The following is a 23,824-nucleotide window of genomic DNA, read 5'->3' as shown; positions in this document are numbered from 1 at the left end:
TGCAAAAAAAAACTTGTATAAGAATGTTCACAGTGGCCACCGCCACCGCGCACGTGGGAGCCGTGACTGATAACGAAGTCATACGGAAGCGTCTCCTCATTGATGGAGATGGCACTGGAGATGATGGGAAAATTAATCTGCTAGCGAAAAGTTTCATTAAGTGGCACAACTCTGGATCCCAGGAAGAGGGATACAGCCAGTACCAACGTATGCTGAGCGCACTGTCCCAATGTGAATTTTCAATGGGCAAAAGTTTGCTGGTATATGATATGAATCTCAGAGAAATGGAAAATTATGAAAAAATTTACAAAGAAATAGAAGGTAGCATTGCTGGAGCACATGAAAAAATCGCTGAGTGCAAAAAGCAAATTCTTCAAGCAAAATGAATGCAAAAAGATAGCCAAGAACATGATGCACTGGCAAAAGTGATTCTGTGTCATCCAGACACGCATGAGACATTAAAGGAACTACAGGCTCTGGGAAAGGAATTAGAGCATCTTTCACATATTAAATGAAGTATTGAAGATAAGCTGGAATTGAGAAGGAAACAGTTTCACGTTCTTCTTAGCACCATCCATGAACTTCAACAAACACTGGAAAACGATAAAAAGCTTTCAGAGGTAGAAGAAGCTCAAGAAACAAGAATGGAAACCAATCCTAAACCACAGACCAACTAATCACTCACCATTCCCAAGAATACTGAAGTAGCAACATGATCTTAGTGTGTTCAGAATTTGTTGTGCTCTTGAGATATTTAAAGTTTGGGCAATGAACTACTTTGCCTTTAAATATTAATGCAAAGTTCATTCATATTTCTTCACATAAAGGAAGATGACTTCATTGTATATTTGTTTATATTGAAATGCCTTTCTTATACTTAAAAGTAGGAAGCGACATCCAAAAATGTTTAATAAAATGCTTTCAAGTCGAAAAACAAAAAAGAATGTTCACAGCAACTTGATTTATAATAATCAAAAAGGAGAACAACACAAATATCCATCCAACAGGAAAATGAATAAACAAATTATAATAATATTCTTACAATGAAATACCACTCAGAAATAGAAGGGGAAAAGTGGTGATTCACACAGTCAATATGAATCTCAAAGATTATACAGTATATATTAAAGAAGCCAGATACAAAAGAGAACACACTGCATGATTCCATTTATATGGAGTTCTAGAACAGACAAAACTAATCTACAGTGATAGAACTCTGAGAGGGAGGTGTGGGGATTGACTGGGAAAGGGCAAGAGACAACTCTCTGGGGAGAATGGAAACTTCTACATCTTGAAAAAGGCATAGATTACATGGGTGTATGCATTTGTCAAACACACTGCACTGTACAATTAATATTCATGCGTTTCACTCTATGTAAATTGTACCTTCATAAAAATAAATAAATAACAAAGGATTTGAAACTCACACTAAGGTGGATAAAGATAAAAATCAACAGACCTTTTATTACTCCTCAAATCTCATGAAATTGGTGCCACCAATTTGCAAGACCTAATCACACAAAGGGTAAACTCACAAAGAAAGCAATAGTATATAACTTTCTGGTACTTCTACCATTTGTACCTTCAATTTGTATATTCTGTTAATTTAGATTTAAGCCAATGACATTTCCATACTTCCCATTCATTTACTTCTATCGGATCACTTTGCAAAGATGGAAGAGAGCCCTACAAGAAAGGGAGCAAGAAATTGACAGGAAGCTCAGAGTTCTCTACCCACACTCCAAGAAACAGGAATATCAAACATAGGGTGGTAATTAAATATGTAAGCTGTTAAGGAGAAGTGGTACATATATGCAATGGAATATTACTCAGCCATAAAAAGAATGGAATGATGCCATTTGCAGCAACATGGATGGACCTAGAGATTATCACACTAAGTGAAGTAAGTCAGACAGAGAAAGACAAATGCCATGTGGAATCTAAAAAATGATACAAATGAACTTATTTACAAAACAGAAATAGACTCACAACATAGAAAACAAACTTATGGTTACCACAGGGGAAAGACGGGGGAGGATAAACTAGGAGGTTGGGATTCACATACATGCTACTATATATAATAAAATAGATAATCCACAAGGACCTACTGAATAGCACAGGGAACTATACTCAATACTCTGTAATAACCTATATTGGAAAAGAATCTGAAAAAGAATAGATATATGTATATCTGAAAGAATAGATATATGTACATCTGAAACTAACACAACATTGTAAATCAACTATATTCCAATATAAAATAAAAATTTTTTAAATAGGTAAGCTCTGAAGTCTTTATGATCTTTATGATCTGAGTTTTGCTTACTGGCTCTGTGTCTTTGGGTAAACTTTATTAGTATTAGTTTATTCTATTTATTCTATTATTATTCTAATAAATAATATTTTATTATTTATTCTATTCAATAAAATCTATTAAAAATTCAAGTTAAATTCAATTCTTCAAGAATACACTATTTACAGGAAAAGGTACCATAACTATATAAAACATATATGCCTGCTAATTTCTCATTGCACACAAAAAATTATTTTGAAAATAGTGTCTAGAAATCTACTGCTAAGTTCTGATTCTGTTCTTCTTAGGTAGAAACAATTTTGTCATTCAATGAGTTCCTGAATTCATTTCTGATATGAGTAAGTTTTTGCTAATATATTTCAATTATGTTTAAATTTGAAATAACATTTTGTATGGCCTCTCAAAAATCACTTTTTTTCTGGCCTCAGAAAATGCCTTTTTCCAAAAGGGCACCATAAAAACAAACAGAGCAACAAAAACCCCATTTGCTATTATTAAAACTGACAGAAGATTTTGTTGTATTATCTCCCCTATTTTATCTACCAACTTAAAATATCACTACGAATACGAAAAAGTTGTTTATTTGTCTTATAAGAACAAAATGTATCTATTTGCTGGTAAACATTCAGATCAAGTCACATGAGAATCTGTTCATATTACCTACTTGTTTACAAGTGGTTTTGGCAGACACATTTTTATAGTAACCCAATATAAGAAGAAAACAGGCTTGAATATCTATAACAACATTGTATTACAACCATCAAACTTGCTAAGAGACTAGAACTTAATGAGTCTAACCACTAAAAAAAGACAATTCATGTGATGTGATAGAGGTGCTAATTATCACTACAATAGCAGTCATACTACAATATACAAATGTATCAAAAAACATATACACCTTAAATTTATACAATGTTGTATGTCAAATCTATTTCAATTAAAAAATAGGCTAGGGCTTCCCTGGTGGCACAGTGGTTGAGAGTCCGCCTGCTGATGCAGGGGACACGGGTTCGTGCCCCGGTCCAGGGAGATCCCACATGCCGCAGAGCATCTAGGCCCATGAGCCATGGCTGCTGAGCCTGCGCATCCGGAGCCTGTGCTCCGCAACAGGAGAGGCCACAGCAGTGAGAGGCCCGCGTACCGCAAAAAAAAAATAAAAATAAAAAATAGGCTAGAACTTGAGCTCGTCAATTACAAGACAATTACATACAGTGTTTTTGCTTTATATCATTAAAATGACCATATTCACATGTCTAGTCATGAATATGAATGGACTACATGCCAGATAAAATTTTAAAAATTCTGAAATATATATATGGAAATCCATGAGAACATCCACAGTGTATGTTCTCAAGAAAATAAAATATAGTCATTAAAACAGAGTTGACCCATTACTGCTAAATCAGTTCAAAAACTGTCTAAACTATAACCAAACTCTCCTGTTTCTCAACGTCTGCTTTTGGAAGGCAAGCAAACTCTCACCATATGCCTGTGGTCTGAAAGCACATATCATGAAGGCTGTTCTCAAAGACTTGGAAAATTTACAAAGATTTTGTGACTTCCAGACTCACAGAGAGCTGTAAATAGATAGAACTTATTTTAAGGCATTTCAACATCAGTTCTCCTGATACCAGCAGAATAAATAAATCAGAGCAAATGGACATCAAAATAATTAGATTACTTTCCCTTCCTGTATCTTAAAATATAAATCCTTCAGGTGATTCAAGTTTTGGATAAAGACTTAGAACAAGCGTTTTCTTATCTAAATTATTCCTCAGTGGTACACAGTAAGTCTGCCCCTCTTCTTCACATCCTTTCTCTGGAATACCTATTTCATTCCCACAGCATCAGTGAATACCCCATCGTGGTAACTCAAATCTATCTCTAGCTCTGACCTCTCTTCTGAGCACCACTCCAGGATTCTCCAGCTAGGGTTCATGGATGATTTAATCTCAGCATGTCCAAAACCAAACTCACCTTTGTCCATCCAAACCTATTCCTTCAAAATACCCTCTCTTTGTTAATGGCTTCAAAAAGCACGCAGAAAATCACATTACAATCTTGAGAGTCATCCTAGACTCTTCTTTCTCTCTTTCACCACTGCCAATACCATTTCTTTTTTTTTTAACATCTTAATTGGAGTAAAATTGCTTTACAATGGTGTGTTAGTTTCTGCTATATAACAAAGTGAATAAGCTATACATATACATATATCCCCATACCTCCTCTCTCTTGTGTCTTCCTCCCACCCTCCCTATCCCACCCATCTAGGTGGTCACAAAACACCAAGCTGATCTCCTAAGTGTCGATGGACAATTAGGTTGCTTCCATGTCCTGGCTATTGTAAGTAGTGCTGCAATGAACACTGTGGTACATGACTCTTTTTGAATTATGGTTTTCTCAGGATATATGCCCAGCACTGTAATTACCGGGTCATATGGTAGTTCTATTTTTAGTTTTTTAAGGAACCTCCATACTGTTCTCCATAGTGGCTGTATCAATTTACATTCTCACCAACAGTGCAAGAGGGTTCCCTTTTCTCCACACCCTGTCCAGCATTTACTGCTTGTAGAGTTTTTGAAGATGGACATTCTGACCATCTGTGTGAGGTGATACCTCATTGTAGTTTTGATTTGCATTTCTCTAATGATTAGAGATGTTGAGCATCTTTTCATGCGTTTGTTGGCAATCTGTATATATTCTTTGGAGAAATGTCTACTTAGGTCTTCTGCCCATTTTTGGATTGGGTTATTTGTTCTTTTGATATTGAACTGCATGAACTGCTTGTAAATTATGGAGATTAATCCTTTGTCAGTTACTTCATTTTCAAATATTTTCTCCCATTCTGAGGGTTGTCTTTTCATCTTGTTTATGGTTTCCTTTGCTGTGCTAATAAAGCTTTTAAGTTTCATTACGTCCCATTTGTTTATTTTGGTTTTTATTTCCACTTCTCTAGGATGTGGGTCAAAAAGGATTTTGCTGTGATTTATGTCATAGAGTGTTCTGCCTATGTTTTCATCTAAAAGTATTATAGTGTCTGGCCTTACAATTAGGTCTTTAATACATTTTGAGTTTATTTTTGAGTATGGTGTTAGGGAGTGTTCTAATATCATTCTGTTACATGTGGTTGTCCAGTTTTCCCAGCACCACTTATTGAAGAGGTTGTCTTTTCTCCACTGTACATTCCTGCCTCCTTTATCAAAGATAAGGTGACCATACGAGCGTGGGTCTATCTCTGGGCTTTCTATCCTGTTCCATTGATCTATATTTATGTTTTTGTGCCAGTACCATATTGTCTTGATAACTGTAGCTTTGTAGTATAGTCTGAAGTCAGGGAGCCTGATTCCTCCAGCTCCGTTTTTCTTTCTCAAGATTACTTTGGCTATTCGGGGTTTTTTGTGTTTCTATACAAATTGTGAAAATTTTTGTTCTAGTTCTGTGAAAAATGCCATTGGTAGTTTGATAGGGATTGCAATGAATCTGTAGATAGCTTTGGGTAATATAGTCATTTTCACAATGTTGATTCTTCCAAGCCAAGAACATGGTATATCTCTCCATTTGTTTGTATAATTTTTAATTTCTTTCATCAGAGTCTTATAGTTTTCCGCATACAGGTCTTTTGTCTCCTTAGGTAGGTTTATTCCTAGATATTTTATTCTTTTGGTTGCAATGGTAAATGGGAGTGTTCCCTTAATTTCTCTTTCAGATTTTTTCATCATTAGTGTATAGGAATGCCAGAGATTTCTGCGCATTGATGGTGTATCCTGCTACTTTACCAAATTCATTGATTAGCTCTAGTAGTTTTCTGCTGGCATCTTTAGGATTCTCTATGTATAGTATCATGTCATCTGCAAACAGTAACAGCTTTACTTCTTTTCCAATTTGGATTCCTTTTATTTCTTTGTCTTATCTGATTGCTGTGGCTAAAACTTCCAAAACTATGTTAAATAACTGTCATGAGTGGACAACCTTGCTGTGTTCCTGATCTTAGAGGAAATGGTTTCAGTTTTTCACCACTGAGAATTATGTTGGCTGTGGGTTTGTCATATATGGCCTTTATTATGTTGAGGTAAGTTCCCTCTATGCCTACTTTCTGGACGGTTTTTATCATAAATGGGTGTTGAATTTTGTTGAAAGCTTTTTCTGCATCTATTGAGATGATCAGATGGTTTTTCTCCTTCAATTTGTTAATATGGTTTATCACATTGATTGATTTGCATATACTGAAGAATCCTTCCATTCCTGGGATAAACCCCACTTGATCATGGTGTATGATCCTACTATTGTGCTGTTGGATTCTGTTTGCTAGTATTTTGTTGAGGATTTTTGCATCAATGTTCATCAGTGTTATTTGCCTGTAGTTTTTTTCTTTGTGACATCTTTGTCTGGTTTTGGTATCAGAGTGATGGTGGCCTCGTTTGGGAGCCTATGGTCTGCAACGGGAGAGGCCACAACAGTGAGAGGCCCACGTACCACAAAAAAAAGAAAAGAAGAGCAGGGGAGCTTCAAGATGGCGGAAGACTAAGACGTGCAGATCACCTTCCTCCCAAAAATTACATCAGAAATAGATATACATGTGGAACAACTCCTATAGAACACCTACTGAATGCTGGCAGAAGACCTCAGACCTCCCAAAAGGCAAGAAACTCCCCACGTACCTGGGTAGGGTAAAAGAAGAAAGAAAAAACAGAGACAAAGAATAGGGATGGAACCTGCACCAGTGGGAGGGAGCTGTGAAGGAGGAGAGGTTTCCACACACTAGGAAGCCCCTTCACGGGTGGAGACTGCAGGTGGCAGAGCGGGAAGCTTCGGAGCCACAGAGAAGAGTGCAGCAACAGGGGTGCAGAGGGCAAAGTGGAGAGATTCCCGCACAGAGGATTAGGGCCAACCGGCACTCACCAGCCCAAGAGGCTGCTCTGCTCACCTGCTGGGACGGGTCGGGGCTAGGAACTGAGGCTCGGGCTTCAGTCGGATGCCAGGGAGAGGACTGGGGTTGGCGGCATGAACATAGCCTGAAGGCGCTAGTGCGCCACAGCTAGCCGGGAGCTAGTCCGGCAAAGGTCTGGAGCTGCCGAAGAGGCAAGAGACTTTTTCTTCCCTCTTTGTTTCCTGGTGCGCGAGGAGAGGGGATTAAGAGCGCTGCTTAAAGGAGCTTCAGAGACGGGCACGAGCTGCGGCTATCAGCGCGGACCCCAGAGACGGGCATGAGACACCAAGTAATACACTTGGTGGCTGCTGCCGCCACCAAGAAGCCTGTGTGCGAGCACAGGTCACTATCCACAACTCCCTCCCGGGAGCCTGTGCAGCCCGCCAGTGCCAGGGTCCCATGATCCAGGGACAACTTCCCCAGTAGAACGCACAGCGCGCCTCAGGTTGGTGCAAAGTCACGGTGGCCTCTGCTGCCACAAGCTCATCCCGCATCCGTACCCCTCCCTCCCCATTGCCTGAGCGAGTCAGAGCCCCAGAATCAGCTGCTCCTTTAACCCCATCCTGTCTGAGCAAAGACCAGACATGCTCAGGCGACCTACATGCAGAGGCGGGTCCAAATCCAAAGCTGAACCCCGGGAGCTGTGCAAACAAAGAACAGAAAGGGAAATCTCTCCCAGCAGCCTCAGGAGCAGCAGACTAAATCTCCACAATCAACTTGATGTACCCTGCATCTGTGGAATACCTGAACAGACAATGAATCATCCGAAATTGAGGAGGTGGACTTTGGGAGCAACGATATATGTATATATTTTTTCCCTTTTTCTCTTTTTGTGAGTATGTATGTGTATGCTTCTGTGTGTGATTTTGTCTGTATAGCTTTGCTTTTACCATTTGTCCTAGGGTTCTCTCTGTCCTTTTTTTTATTACTTAAAAACTTTTTTTTCTTAACAATTATTTTTTATTTTAATAACTTTATTTTATTTTATTTTACGTTATTTTATTTTATCTTCTTTCTTTCTTTCGTTTCTCCGTTTTATTCTGAGCCGTGTGGATGAAAGGCTCTTGGTGCTGCAGCCAGGAGTCAGTGCTGTGCTTCTGAGGTAGGAGAGCCAACTGCAGGACACTGGTCCACAAGAGACCCCCCAGCTCCACGTAATATCAAACGGTGAAAATCTCCCAGAGATATTCATCTCAAAACCAACACCCAGCTTCACTCAACGACCAGCAAGCGACAGTGCAGGACACCCTATGCCAAACAACTAGCAAGACAGGAACACAACCCCATCCATTAGCAGAGAGGCTGCCTAAAATCATAATGAGGCCACAGACACCCCAAAACACACCACCATATGTGGACCTGCTCACCAGAAAGACAATATCCAGCCTCATCCACCAGAACACAGGCACTAGTCCCCTCCACCAGGAAGCCTACACAACCCACTGAACCAACCTTAGCCACTGGGGGCAGACACCAAAAACAATGGAAACTATGAACCTGCAGCCTGCAAAAAGGAGACCCCAAACACAGTAAGTGAAGCAAAATGAGAAGACAGAGAAACACACAGCAGATGAAGGAGCGAGGCAAAAACCCACCAGACCAGATAAATGAAGAGGAAATAGGCAGTCTACCTGAAAAAGAATTCAGAATAATGATGGTAAAGATGATCCAAAATCTTGGAAATAGAATGGAGAAAACACAAGAAATGTTTAATAAGGACCTAGAAGAACTAAAGAGCAAACAAAAAATGATGAACAACACAATAAATGAAATGTAAAAATCTCTAGAACGGATCAGTAGCATAATAACTGAGGCAGAAGAACAGATAAGTGACCTGGAAGATAAGATAGTGGAAATAACTACTGCAGAGCAGAAGAAAGAAAAAAGACTGAAAAGGATTGAGGACAGTCTCAGAGACCTCTGGGACAACATTAAATGCAACAACAATCAAATTATAGGGGTCCCAGAAGAAGAAGAGAAAAAGAAAGGGTCTGAGAAAATATTTGAAGAGATTATAGTTGAAAACTTACCTAATATGGGAAAGGAAATAGTTAATCAAGTCCAGGAAGCACAGAGAGTCCCATACAGGATAAATACAAGGAGAAACAGGCCAAGACACATATTAATCAAACTATCAAAAATTCAATACAAAGAACAAATACTAAAAGCATCAAGGGAAAAACAACAAGTAACACATAAGGGAATCCCCATAAGCTTAACAGCTGATCCTCCAGCAGAAACTCTGCAAGCCAAAAGGGAGTGGCAAGACATATTTAAAGTGATGAAAGAGAAAAACCTACAACCAAGATTACTCTACCCAGCAAGGATCTCATTAAGATTTGACGGAGGAATAAAAAGCTTTACAGACAAGCAAAAGCTAAGAGAATTCAGCACCACCAATCCAGCTTTACAACAAATGCTAAAGGAACATCTCTAGACAGAAAACACAAGAGAAGGAAAAGACCTACAATAATAAACCCAAAACAATTAAGAAAATGGTAATAGGAACATACATATCGATAATTACCTTAAATGTAAATGGATTAAATGCTCCAACCAAAAGACACAGACTGGCTGAATGCATACAAACATAAGACCTGTATATATGCTGTCTACAAGAGAGCCATTTCAGACCTAGGGACACATACACACTGAAAGTGAGGGGATAGAAAAAAACATTCCATGCAAATGGAAATCAAAAGAAAGCTGGAGTAGCAATTCTCGTATCAGACAAAATAGACTTTAAAACAGAGACTATTACAAGAGACAAAGAAGGACACTACAAAATGATCAAGAGAATCAATCCAAGAAGAATATATAACAATGGTAAATATTTATGGACCCAACATAGGAGCACGTCAATACATAAGGCAAATACTAACAGCCATAAAAGGGGAAATCGACAGTAACAATCATAGACGGGGAATTTAACACCCCACTTTCACCAATGGACAGATCATCCAAAATGAAAATAAGGAAACACAAGCTTTAAATGATACATTAAACAAGATGGACTTAATTGATATTTATAAGACATTCCATCCAAAAACAACAGAATACACATTCTTCTCAATTGCTCATGGAACATTCTTCAGTATAGATCATATCTTGGGTAACAAATCAAGCCTTGGTAAATTTAAGAAAATTGAAATCATATCAAGTATCTTTTCTGACCACAACACTATGAGACTAGATATCAATAACAGGAAAAAGTCTGAAAGAAAAACAAACACATGGAGGCTAAACAACATACTACTTAATAACCAAGAGATCACTGAAAAAATCAAAGAGGAAATCAAAAAATACCTAGAAACAAATGACAATGAAAACAGAATGACCCAAAACCTATGGGATGCAGCAAAAGCAGTTCTAAGAGGGATGTTTATAGCTATACAATTCTACCTTAAGAAACAACTCAAATAAACAACCTAACCTTACACCTAAAGCAATTAGAGAAAGAACAGAAAACCCTCAAAGTTAGCAGAAGGAAAAAAATTATAAAGATCAGATCAGAAATAAATGAAAAAGAAATGAAGGAAACGAAAGCAAAGATCAATAAAACTAAAAGCTGGTTCTTTGAGAAGATAAACCGTTAGCCAGACTTATCAAGAAAAAAAGGGAGAAGACTCAAATCAATAGAATTAGAAATGAAAAAGGAGAAGTAACAACTGACACTGCAGAAATACAAAGGATCATGAGAGATTACTACAAGCAACTATATGCCAATTAAATGGACAACCTGGAAGAAAAGGACAAATTCTTAGAAATGCACAACCTTCCAAGAATGAATCAGGAAGAAACAGAAAATATGAACAGACCAATCACAAGCACTGAAGTTGAAACTGTGAGTAAAAATCCTCCAACAAACAAAAGCCCAGCACCAGATGGCTTCACAGGTGAATTCTATCAAACATTTAGAGAAGAGCTAACACCTATCCTTCTCGAACTCTTCCAAAATATAGCAGAGGAAGGAACACTCCCAAACTCATTCTACAAGGCCACCATCACCCTGATACCAAACCAGACAAAGGTGTCAAAAAGAAAGAAAACTACAGGTCAATATCACTGATGAACATAGATGCAAAAATCCTCAACAAAATACTAGCAAACAGAATCCAACAGCACAATAAAAGGATCATACACCATGATCAAGTGAGGTTTATCCCAGGAATGCATGGATTCTTCAATATACACAAATCAATCAACGTGATACACCATATTAACTAACTGAAGAAGAAAAACCATAGATCATCTCAACAGATGCAGAGAAAGCTTTCGACAAAATTCAACACCCATTTATGATAAAAACCCTGCAGAAAGTAGGCATAGAGGGAACTTATCTCAACATAATAAAGGCCATATATGACAAAACCACAGCCAACATCATTCTCAGTGGTCAAAAACTGAAAGCATTTCCACTAAGATGAGGAACAAGACAAGGTTGCCCACTCTCACCACTATTATTCAACATAGTTTTGGAAGTTTTAGCCACAGCAATCAGATAAGACAAAGAAATAAAAGGAATCCAAATCAGAAAAGAAGAAGTAAAGCTGTCACTGTTTGCAGATGACATGATACTATACATAGAGAATCCTAAAGATGCTACCAGAAAACTACTAGAGCTAATCAATGAATTTGGTAAAGTAGCAGGATACAAAATTAATGCACAGAAATCTCTGGCATTCCTATACACTAATGATGAAAAATCTGAAAGTGAAATTAAGAAAACACTCCCACTTACCACTGCAACCAAAAGAATAAAATACCTAGGAATAAACCTACCTAAGGAGACAAAAGACCTGTATGCAGAAAATTAAAAAACACTGATGAAAGAAATTAAAGGTGATACAAATAGATGGAGCGATATACCATGTTCTTGGATTGGAAGAATCAACATTGTGAATATTACCCAAAGCATTCAATGCAATCCCTATCAAACTACCAATGGCATTTTTCACAGAACTAGAACAAAAAACTTCACAATTCGTATGGAAACACAAAAGACCCCAAATAGCCAAAGCAATCTTGAGAAAGAAAAACAGCTGGGGGAATCAGGCTCCCAGACTTGAGACTATACTACAAAGCTACAGTAATCAAGACAGTATGGTACTGGCACAAAAATACAGATCAATGGAACAGGATAGAAAGCCCAGAGATAGACCCATGCACATATGGGCAGCTTATCTTTGATAAAGGAGGCAAGAATATAGAGTGGAGAAAAGACAGCCTCTTCAATAATTGGTGCTGGGAAAACTGGACAGGTACATGTAAAAGAATGAAATTAGAACACTCCCTAACACCATACTCAAAAGTAAACTCAAAATGGATTAAAGACCTAAATGTATTGCCAGATACTATAAAACTCTAAGAGGAAAACATAGGCAGAACACTCTATGACTTAAATCACAGCAAGATCCTTTTTGACCCACCTTCTAGAGAAATGGAAATAAAAACAAAAATAAACAAATGGGACCTAATGAAGTTTAAAAGCTTTTGCACAGCCAAGGAAACCATAAGCAAGACAAAAAGACGACCCTCAGAATGGGAGAAAATATTTGCAAATGAAGCAACTGACAAAGGATTAATCTCCAAAACATACAAGGAACTCATGCAGCTCAATATAAAAAAAACAAACAACCCAATCTAAAAATGGGCAGAAGACCTAAATAGACATTTCTCCAAAGAAGATATACAGATGGGTAAGAAACGCATGAAAGAATGCTCAACATCATTAATCATTAGAGAAATGCAAATCAAAACTACAATGAGGGGCTTCCCTGGTGGCACAGTGGTTGGGAGTCCGCCTGCCGATGCGGGGGACGCGGGTTCGTGCCCCGGTCTGGGCGGATCCCACGTGCCGCGGAGCGGCTGGGCCCGTGGGCCATGGCCGCTGGGCCTGCGTGTCTGGAGTCTGTGCTCCGCAACGGGAGAGACCACGACAGTGAGAGGCCTGCGTTCCACAAAACAAACAAACAAACAAACAAAAAAAAACTACAATGAGATATCATCTCACACCCGTCAGATGGCCATCATGAAAACAATCTACAAACAATAAATGCTGGAGAGGGTGGAGAGATAAGGCAACCCTCTTTCACTGTTGGTGGGAATGTAAATTGATACCACCACTATGGAGAACAGTATGGAGGTTCCTTAAAAAACTAGAAATAGAACTACCATATGACCAAGCAATCCCACTACTGGGCATATACCCTGAGAAAACCATAATTCATAAAGAACATACCACAATGTTCATTGCAGCTTTTTTTACAATAGCCAGGACATGGAAGTAACCTAAGTGTCCATCAACAGATGAATGGATAAAGAAGATGTGGCATATATATACAATGGAATATTATTCATTCATAAAAAGGAACGAAACTGAATTATTTGTAGTGAGGTGGATGGACCTAAAGACTGTCATACAGAGTGAAGTAAGTCAGAAAAAGAAAAACAAATACCGTATCCTAACACATATATATGGAATCTAAAAGAAAAAGAAAAAAAAAAATGATCAGATGAATCTAGGGGCAAGACGGGAATAAAGATGCAGACCTACTAGAGAATGGACTTGAGGATACAGAGAGGGGGAAGGGTAAGCTGGGACGAAGTGAGTGAGTCGCATGGACATATATACACTACCAAATGTAAAATAGGTAGTGGTAAGCAGCTGCATAGCACATGGAGATCAGCTCGGTGCTTTGTTACCAACTAGAGGGGTGGGATAGGGAGAGTGGGAGGGAGGCAGATGCAAGAGGGAAGAGATATGGGGACATATGTGTATGTACAACTGATTCACTTTGTTATAAAGTGGAAACTAACACCATTGTAAAGCAATTATACTCCAATAAGGATGGTAAAAAATTTTTTAAAAAAAGAAAAAAAAAAGGACATACAGAACCCTAGGACAAATGGTAAAAGCAAAGCTATACAGACAGAATCACACAAAGAAGCATACACATACACACTCACAAAAAGAGGAAAAGGAAAAAAAAAATATATATATAAAAAAGGGAGAGCAACCAAATCAATAAACAAATATACCAATGATAATTAACTCTAAATACTAAACTAAGATAAACATAAAACCAGAAACAAATTAGATGCAGAGAGCAAACCCCAAGTCTACAGTTGCTCCCAATGTCCACCGCCTCAATTTTGGGATGATTCATTGTGTATTCAGGTATTCCAGAGATGCAGGGCACATCAAGTTGATTGTGGAGCTTTAATCCACTGCTCCTGAGGCTGCTGGGAGAGATTTCCCTTTCTCTTCTTTGTTCGCACAGCTCCTGGTGTTCAGCTTTGGATTTGGATCCGCCTCTGCGTGTAGGTTCCCTTAGGGCATCTGTTTTTCGTCCAGACAGGACAGGGTTAAAGGAGTAGCTGATTACGGGTCTCTGGCTCACTCAGGCCAGGGGAGGGAGGGGTACGGATGCGGGGCGAGCCTGCGGCGGCAGAGGCCGGCATGACGTTGCACCAGCCTGAGACGCGCCGTGCGTTCTCCCGGGGAAGTTGTCCCTGGATCACGGGACCCTGGCAGTGGCGGGCTGCACAGGCTCCCCGGAAGGGGGGTGTGGATACTGACCTGTGCTCGCACACAGGCTTCTTGGTGGCGGCAGCAGCAGCCTTAGCATCTCATGCCCGTCTCTGGGGTCCCCGCTGACAGCCACGGTTTGCGCCCGTCTCTGGAGCTCGTTTAGGCGGTGTTCTGAATCCCCTCTCCTCGCGCACCCCGAAACAATGGTTTCTTGCCTCTTTGGCAGGTCCAGACTTTTTCCCAGACTCCCTCCTGGCTAGCTGCGGCACACCGGCCCCTTCAGGCTGTGTTCACGTAGCCAACCCCAGTCCTCTCCCTGGGATCCGACCGAAGCCCGAGCCTCAGCTCCCAGCTCCCACCGGTCCCTATTCTTTTGTCTCTGTTTTTCTTTCTTCTTATGCCTTACCCAGGTACGTGGGGAGTTTCTTGCCTTTTGGGAAGTCTGAGGTCTTCTGCCAGCATTCAGTAGGTGTTCTGTAGGAGTTGTTCCACATGCAGAGGTATTTTTGATGTATTTGTGGGGAGGAAGGTGATCTCCACGTCTTATTCCTCTGCCATCTTGAAGGTCTCTCTACCATTTCACTTCTACTTCCTTATTGTGCTTAGAAATCATTCCCTTTCTCCCACCCCTATGTCACTGTCCTAAGTCATGTTTGTCTTCATTTCTCCTGGAAACTAGTATAACAGATCCCTGACTGGTCTCTAAACTTGCAGTCTCATACATTCTAGGTTATCTTCCACATTCAGCCAGAGATTTCTAATAAAATACGAATGCAACCATACCATTTCCTTTTTTAAATCCTTGGGATAGCTTGCTATAAATAAATCCAAATTCCTTATCTCAGCATTTAAAGCTCTTCATGTTCTAGCCTCTTCCAACCTTTCCAGCTTCATTTCAAACATTCTAGAGACCACATGCTGTGTTCCACTGTGCTCTTTTAAATCCCAAGAACTTTGCAGGTTTTGTCTTTTTACCTAGAAAATTCCTACTCATCTTTCAAAGCAGTTCAAATATCGCCTTTTCTAGAAAGACATTCCCGATGTTTCTTTCCATTTAGAATCAAGTGTTACTTCCTCTGTATACCCACTCTTATTTACTTTTCTGCTTATTATTACTGTGTTTATATCTGCCTTTTTCATCAGCTACCTGAAGCTGATAGAAAATATCACAGAAGGTATAGAGTACATTCCTCTATGTACATTCTTCTAGAAAGAAAGGCTTTGTGCTCCATTTCAAGCTTAAATTCTAGCTATACTATATAGTTTTCCCCCAAATAGTTAACAATACCAAGCTGCCACATAGCTAGATGAAGAAGGTGTATAATTTTTAGAATGCTTGTTTAGATATGGAGAAGTTGAGCCTCTTCCTCAAGAAGCCTAATGATCTGGAGGTTTCCAGTAGTGGACCAGAAGCATGTACCCCATGACTAATGTTCTCTAGTGAACTCTACATCAAGATTATGCTGATTTGAAATTCAATAATATTATGGATGTAGTTCTCAAATTTCCTTCTAGAGAAGAAAGAATGAACTTTGGAGATTAAAATCAAATAGTGACATTATTCCCCTATGGTGTTTTGGGGTTTTTTTCCATTCTTTCATTCAAAACACATACATACACACACACACACACACACACACACACACACACACTTCATGATGTCATGGAGTATTCAATTTTTTTTAGGAAAAACATATTCAATACATACAGACTGAAGTAGAGGTAGTTGCTCTAAAGCTGTGGTTCTCAAAGGGGGTAACTTTGCTCCTCAGGAGGTATTTGACAATGTCTGGAGATGTTTTTAATTGTTACAAGTTGCATACAGTGGGTAGAGGTCAGGAATGCTACTTACAATGCACAGAACAGCTCCCCACGACACAGAATTCTCTAGTCCAGAATGTGAATAGCACCAAGGTTGGGAAACACTGTTCCATAGGAAGACTACTCAGGACTGCAAAAGGATACAGAAAAGAAATCTGACGAAGAGTGAGAGCTTGGGAGATGCTTTCTTGAGAGTGATGGACGCTTGAGATCTGAAAGCCTGGGAGGAGAAAAAGGAGCTGAGTAGGTGGGTGGTGATGGAGGGAGAAAAGTGATAGTGTTCCAAGTAGAGGACCCACAGGTGCTAAGTCCCTGGGGTGCGTGTCTCATCACGTGACAGAAGGGTTTGGCTGAAGTGCCAAAAGGAGAGAGAAGAAAATGTTGAAGTTGTAAAGACAGCCAATGTCAATCATGCCAGTACTTACAAGTATGGTTTAGGAATTTGTTCTCTATCCTACAGCAGTAAAAGGCCATCAAAGGGTTTCTAAGGAAAGAGACTGCGTATACAAAGATTAAACTGAATTTAGAAAAGATCTCTCTGGCTGCAGGGTAGAGCAGATCTTGAAGGAGAAGTTGGATGCGTGCAGGAGGACAGTATAACCATCCGGGGAAGAGATGATCGTATCTTGGACCAGGATGGTGGCAGCAGAGATGGAGACAAGCGAATCCACGTGAGGTGCAGCTTGACAGGAATTTGTGATGGGCTGGAGGGCGAGGGGGAGTGAAGTGTCAAGGGTGATGCTGGTGGCAGGAGAGGGAGTGGATTAGGTTTGGCAGAGGAAGAGCCGGAGCTGGTTTTAAACATTACTGATGTATAGAGACACAAGCAGGAATACCAGTCAGGGAGCTGGGACTCTGGGTCTGGAGTGCAGAGGAAATGTCTGGGTCCGAAGTGCAGAGGAAATGTCTGAGGTTGTTCAGGAAGAGATAATAGGGAAAGAGAGGGTGAACTAGTAACAGGGAAGACAGGGGGTTATGAACTCCAGCTGCCTCTGCTATTTACATGTGATTCTCATCTGCTGTCTGTTCCTGTCACATGTGCCTCAAGCAGTCGTGTCTTTCAGCTTATTGCCCATATTTATCCCACTGGTGAGCCACTAGTGTTTGCCTTCTGCATTGCTGGTTCATTTGTTGTTGTGCCCAACTGCTCATTCACTTTCAGGCAAGCATTTCTCTGTTTGCTTATTTGTGTCGAAGGGAAAAGAAAAAAAAAACCTCAACCTCCTTTGTAGTTTGTATAGCATTTATGGTCTCTCTTAGTCCCTTCATGCTGCTAACAACCAGAGTAAACTAATCAACAGCTTTCCTCCATATTTGATTTCTCTTAGAACTGGCCTTCACATTTGTGCCCTCTCTACATTCACAGACATTTAAAAATAAATTTTGGCTATTTCATGGTCTGGGGTAAACAGCCCAGAAATTTCATTTCACCAAGTGAATCTGGAACAGTTCAAATGGCCCTGTCTCTCTCCACCATGCTCCATTGTCTCTGAAAGTCACTGCTCTCCAGAATACATCTCCCCTTGGTTTTATTTCTCCCTGGTCCCTGAAAGCCAAAAAGACAGATTAACTATGGTTTGTAAAGGTTATGTTGTCTATGTGATTGTGAGAGCACAAGATTAATAAAGAAAAGTCTCATGTCTCCCCCAGATGAGAAGTGTTTTTAGGGTTTACCTCCAGCCATAGAACAGGGCATGAAGGATGACTTTCAAGGTTTTAAGTCCATGGTTCTCAACCCTAGAGGTACCTTAGAAATACCTATGACAATTTAAAAAATTATACGTGCATATAGACCCCATTCTAAGAACTTATTCCTAAGATCTGAGAAGGGGTACGTTCATCCAAATTTTAAAAGGCTGCACAGGGGATTCTGAAACTGATAGCCTAATAGATTTAAGTGACACCCACCCAAGCCAAGCACATGAGACTTCACTGAAAAAGTAGTCACCCACCAGCAGTCAGTACCTAATAATAGTGTCTAAATAGGCTAGCCGGGGCCTAGCAGTCATGAGGAGGAGAATCGTGGAATGAATTCCAAAGCGGAAAGGGCAAACCCCAAGCCACAAGAGCCAGAAGCAGGAAAACTGGTTATCTGGGCATCGCCAGCACGTGCTTTTCTAACCACGAACTGAATCAGGTGTAGAGACACCTTGAAATAGAAGCAAGTAGCCGGGGCAGAGCAGCAGAACCTCGGCTTTAGTGAAGCGTCTGTGTGCACTAAGTGGAGGGGGTAGAGTTGAGTAAGAAGAAAAAGTTCTAGAAATAAAAGAGTTCAGAAGCTCAAAGACAGATGTTGAGTAAACAGTAAGTATGGATGGTAAGAGCTCCCATAATAATTATGAATTAAATTTCTACTGCCATAGGCCAATAAAGGTTATGGCCTTTTTTATTTGTTTTAAGCTTCTCTGCTATTATTATTCACCTTTCTTCCCTATCCTTCCTAGTTTTCACAAGGAAAATGAGGCCAAATGTTTTAGAAATGAGACTACGAGTCCTACCTCTAATCTATTTTAAATTTGTATCCTAGAGCTAAGAATTGACTGCATTACTGAAATGTCAAAAATGATCCTATCTGAATATTACATTCTGAAATAGAAAATAACATATATCCGTAAGAGCCCTCAGCAGTATTATAAAACAGCATCATATTTAAATTTAGTAATATTTTATGGAGAAATAATAAAATAAACTGGCAAGTCATTAGAATGGGCAAACAAGCTTTAAAAACATTTCAATGTCTCAAAAATCCTGCATATTTCTAGGATCTGTGATAAATAAATTGTCACTTTGCTAATTATAGCATTATAAAGATAACTTAAGTCTCACAGACTTTGCAAAGCAAGAGAAGGAAGAGAAAAAGGGTCGATGAGAATCCTACTTCTCCTCAACTTAAACTTTTTCTCATGTCAACTCAGCTTTCTTCCAAATGAAACCAATGTCTCCCTGTCAGATGCATTTCCTAGGCACAGTTGGGAGGGTGCTATTACGGATAATTAAACGGGAAAATGGAAACCCATGCTTTTCTTCTACAAACATCAACTAGCAAGTCAATTAATGAAGTTGTTGTTTGAGAGGCCCTGTTTTCTCTCTTACTGGTTATGGCAAAGGAACCCAGCTCAAGGCAGAGCCAAGAGTGTCTTTTCTTAAGACAGCCTAAGACAACCCTGTCTCTCAGCTGGGCTCATCTCTAAAAATCTCCAATGGAAAGAAAACTCCCTGTCGTGGTTGCCTGCCCTGTGGCTTAGAGCCCTGTGATTCTATCCAGGTGGACAGAGAAAGCCAAACGACAGAAAGTACTACAGACATAAATATGAGGAAGGGGAGGCAAATGAGCTCTGCAGGCCCCTCAAAGGATGGCTTGTGACCTCTAGTTTGAGGAACACGGTTACAGGAAAGTCTAAGAGGCTTCCAAACGCATAGGAGACACACACTACACTGCACTCCAGCCGAGCAAGATTCACCCTCGAATGTACTAACAAAGCTAAACTGAATATGAATTAGCAGCGGCCCAAGAGCTCATGGGCCAAATGAAATTTTGTTTTGGTAAAGTAAAAACTTTAATAAAATTGAACATTATGATCCAAGGCAGCCAAGCCACGCTCCTCAAGCCCACAGAACCCAGAACCAAGCAAAGGACTTGGGCTCTTTGTAGCTATGTTTGAAAGGCAGATTGAGGCCTAGCTGCCCTGCCACCTTGCTCAAGCATTCTGCCTGTGAAAGTTGTTTTGAAATTTTAAGTTCAGGATCTGAAGGGCCTGGTATATCACAAAGAGAACAGCAGGTCAAGAAACTAGCAAATGCTCCCAATTAGAATCATGTTTGTAGCTGACACAAGTGACTGTATGGTGGAATTAAAGGATGCCAAGGTGACCTTTTAGCCAAAATATATCCAGACATCCTGACCTGTACCTGCAATCCCAGCACTGTGCATTCATTCATTTGGGTCTAGCCTTTTTAATGTTTAAGAGTTCCTTATGAGGACTTCCCTGGTGGCACAGTGGGTAAGAATCTGCCTGCCCCTGCAGGGGACACAGATTCAAGCCCTACTCTCGGAAGATCCCACATGCCGCAGAGCAACTAAACCCGTGCACCACAAGTATTGAGCCTGCATGCCACAACTACTGAAGCCTGCACGCCTAGAGCCCGTGCTCCGTAACAAGAGAAGCCACCGCATTGAGAAGCCCACACACCGCAACGAATAGTAGCCCCCGCTCGCCGCAACTAGAGAAAGCCTGCATGCAGCAACGAAGACCCAATGCAGCCAAAAATAAATAATTAATTAATTTTAAAAAAAGAGCTCCTTATGAAAAGACAAACACCCCTGGAATATATAGCACCAATAAGCAAGGCACTGAGAGATGGGAGAAGTGGGGATGGAAACTGGACCAGGCAGGTGCTATATTTTAAGTGACAGCCAACTTTTTCAGTAAAGGGCCAGATAGTAAATATTTTAGGCTTTCCATGTCCATCACAACTACTCACTTCTGCCACTACAGTGTGAAATCAGCCAGAAACAACATGCAGATAAGCAAGTGCGGCTGTATTCCAATAAAACTTAATTTAGGGACACTGAAATGTGAATTCCATGTAATTTCCACGTGTCATGACACATTCTTCCTCTTCTGATTTTTTTCCCCAAACGGTCAGCAGGTCATAGTTTGCTGATCCCTCCTGGATTAGGAAATAAAACTCACAAAATAAATCTCCCTGACTTCAGTTCTAACTGGGATATATCAACTATAACTAGCTAATGAGCTCCTGAGACAGAAATGGGTCAAGATGCCACACAACTATAATATTCATGCTAAAGTCTTCTATTAATAAAATATGCCCTTTTCATTGAATTTGGAAGATGCTGTTCATTTAATTATGGATAAAGAACGTCTTGCGTTATGACCTCAGGAGTATCTTTAGGCATTATTTACTCCATTTGTGACTGAAGATGCTAATTACTGTTATTTCTTTCCCCTCAAATTAATTAATGGTCACACATATTAATGTTGTAAATGTACTAAGAAACTTGGAGAGTGATCATTTTGTAAGTACACTTAAGAAAAAACAAATGGACATAAAGCAAGATGCGACGTGCGAAGTATTTGTAGTTCCTTGAATGATAAACATTCAGTTAACGTAACTACCTATGCTAATACTTCCCATCTTTTCAACTTTCTGTCTTTTCTTCCTTTCAAAAGAACTTTAGGGAAACGTCTGTGCTGTCCCCTTTGATCCGGGCTCTCAGCAGTCCTTTTATGTGCACTTGGACATCCCCCATCCTTCCCCTACAGTGGCTACTGCCAAACTTGCATAGTATTCTCAAATCTCTACCCCACTCTATTCAAGAACGCTCAGTAAATGACCTTATCCCAAATCTCAGACAGAAAGTTCAAGCTAGAATTTCTTCAACTTTGTTGCCTCAACCCCAAATTATTGATGTCTACTTCATCAGAATCACCATTTCTCTAGTCTCAGATACAATTAAGATCTTCTGTCCAAAGTCAGTATCTCCACCTGTACTCAGGATCCTCTTCCCTTCTGTTCTCATGGGACCCTGTTCCACATTTCTCTGTATTTTCAAACTTCTCTTCTCTCATTTCTCTAGCGGTTTATAAATATGTTCCCATCTTCTGAGATAAAACTCCCTCAACTCTGAGTCTCCTCTTTGGCCGTTTAGTCTTAGCATCTTTCTACTTACCTTAGAGCCAAGCTTCTTGAAATAATGCTGTATATTTATATTCTCTACTTTTCTATGTCCAATCCATCTCTGAGGCCACTACAATCTGACTTCTTAGAAACTGCCCAGGTAAAAGTTTTCAGTAACTTTATAATCATCAAATCCATAGAGTTATTTTCATCTGGAATTTATTGCAAATGCTGTTAGAGAAGAACCTAATAATGTATTTTTCTTATGACTGGACAATTATTCTTATACTATTAAATGCAACCTCAATCAAAATCCCAACAGGCTTTTGCAATGAGTTTGACAAGCTTTCCCTAAATGTTAAACATGGAAGAGTAGAGACTAAAAATATCCAAAAGATTTTAAAGGCTAAGACGACCAGCTACCAAACAGTTGAGTCCCAGTAAAACTATCGTAATTAAAACAGCATGACATGGATACAGCAATAAACTATTTTAGGCTTCATTTTCTTCGTGGCTCTGTATTATCTGCTACTGTTAACAACTCCCTCTCTTTTGAATCCCTCTCTCTTCGTTCCTATAAAATTTCCCTACTGGAGTTGGCTCATACCTCTCACTCCTCTGTCCCCTTTCCTCTTCCCTTTTCTTCTATCTATTCCAAAGATACTGGTTCAAATGTCTTCTTTTCTTACCGTAAACACTCCCCTGGGAAAGCTCAGAATTTGTCATGGTTTTCACTATCACTGTCTGGCCAACACTATTTCTCTGCTCCCTTCCCAATAAGATTGTTTCAAGTTTTAGATAACCATGCTTTCTCTACTTCCTCAATCATTACAGAAGAGTACACTGCTAAGGTTGCCAATGACCTCTGTGTTGCCAAATTCGTTGCATACTTTTTCCACTCATATTATTCTATCACTCTGTAGTTTTCCCCACAGTTGGTCACTCTCTCCTTTTAAATCCTGTCCTCTGGGCATTCCCTGGTGGTCCAGTGGTTAGGACTCCATGCTTCCACTGCAGGGGGCACAGGTTTGATCCCTGGTCAGTCAGGGAACTAAGATACTGCATGCTGTGCAGTGCAGCTGAAAAAAAAAAAATACTGTCCACTTTTGGATTCTGTAATATGACTCCGACCTGGCGTCCCTCTAATCTCTTTGGCCACTGAATTATTCAAAAAGAGTTCCTGTATTTTACTTTTTCTTCAAAATGTTGAAGAGTTCAGTCTTGAGCAGTCTCTTCTTTTCCTTCTCTGTACATTTCCTAAGTGGGAATCTCATTGTCACAGCTTTAGATTCCTATGTCTCCCAGCTTATAACTCCTAAACTCTAGCCTAGACTCCTGCACTCAGCTTCCAACTCATATATCTAACTGCCCACCTGACATCTCCACTTTGACTTCTCACAGGTGGCTTAACCATCAGGGTTGCCAGAAAAATAACTCATATAAACAAAAAAGGATGTTTTAGTATTAGTATGCAATATTTGTCATAGATGTATACTAAAACATTATTCATGGTTGATCTAAAATTCAAATTTAATTGGGCATCATGTTTTTTATGTGCTAACTTGGCAACAATAGCTGAACTTATGTC

At 39.8% G+C, this 23,824-nt stretch overlaps 1 protein-coding gene and 1 pseudogene across 1 annotated transcript in view; one reads left to right on the top strand and one right to left on the bottom strand.

The window, feature by feature from the left end:
• Nucleotides 1–23,824, bottom strand: part of GPR158 (G protein-coupled receptor 158) — a 321,228-nt gene that overhangs the window by 113,798 nt on the left and 183,606 nt on the right. The gene's annotated exons all lie outside the window — the stretch shown is intronic.
• LOC132514841 (THO complex subunit 7 homolog) lies at nucleotides 24–848 on the top strand (annotated as a pseudogene).

This window comes from Lagenorhynchus albirostris, chromosome 1, assembly GCF_949774975.1.
Source record: "Lagenorhynchus albirostris chromosome 1, mLagAlb1.1, whole genome shotgun sequence".
Taxonomy (NCBI): domain Eukaryota; kingdom Metazoa; phylum Chordata; class Mammalia; order Artiodactyla; family Delphinidae; genus Lagenorhynchus; species Lagenorhynchus albirostris.
Note: the sequence above shows the minus strand (reverse complement) of the source record. Positions and strands in the feature narration are given on the sequence as shown.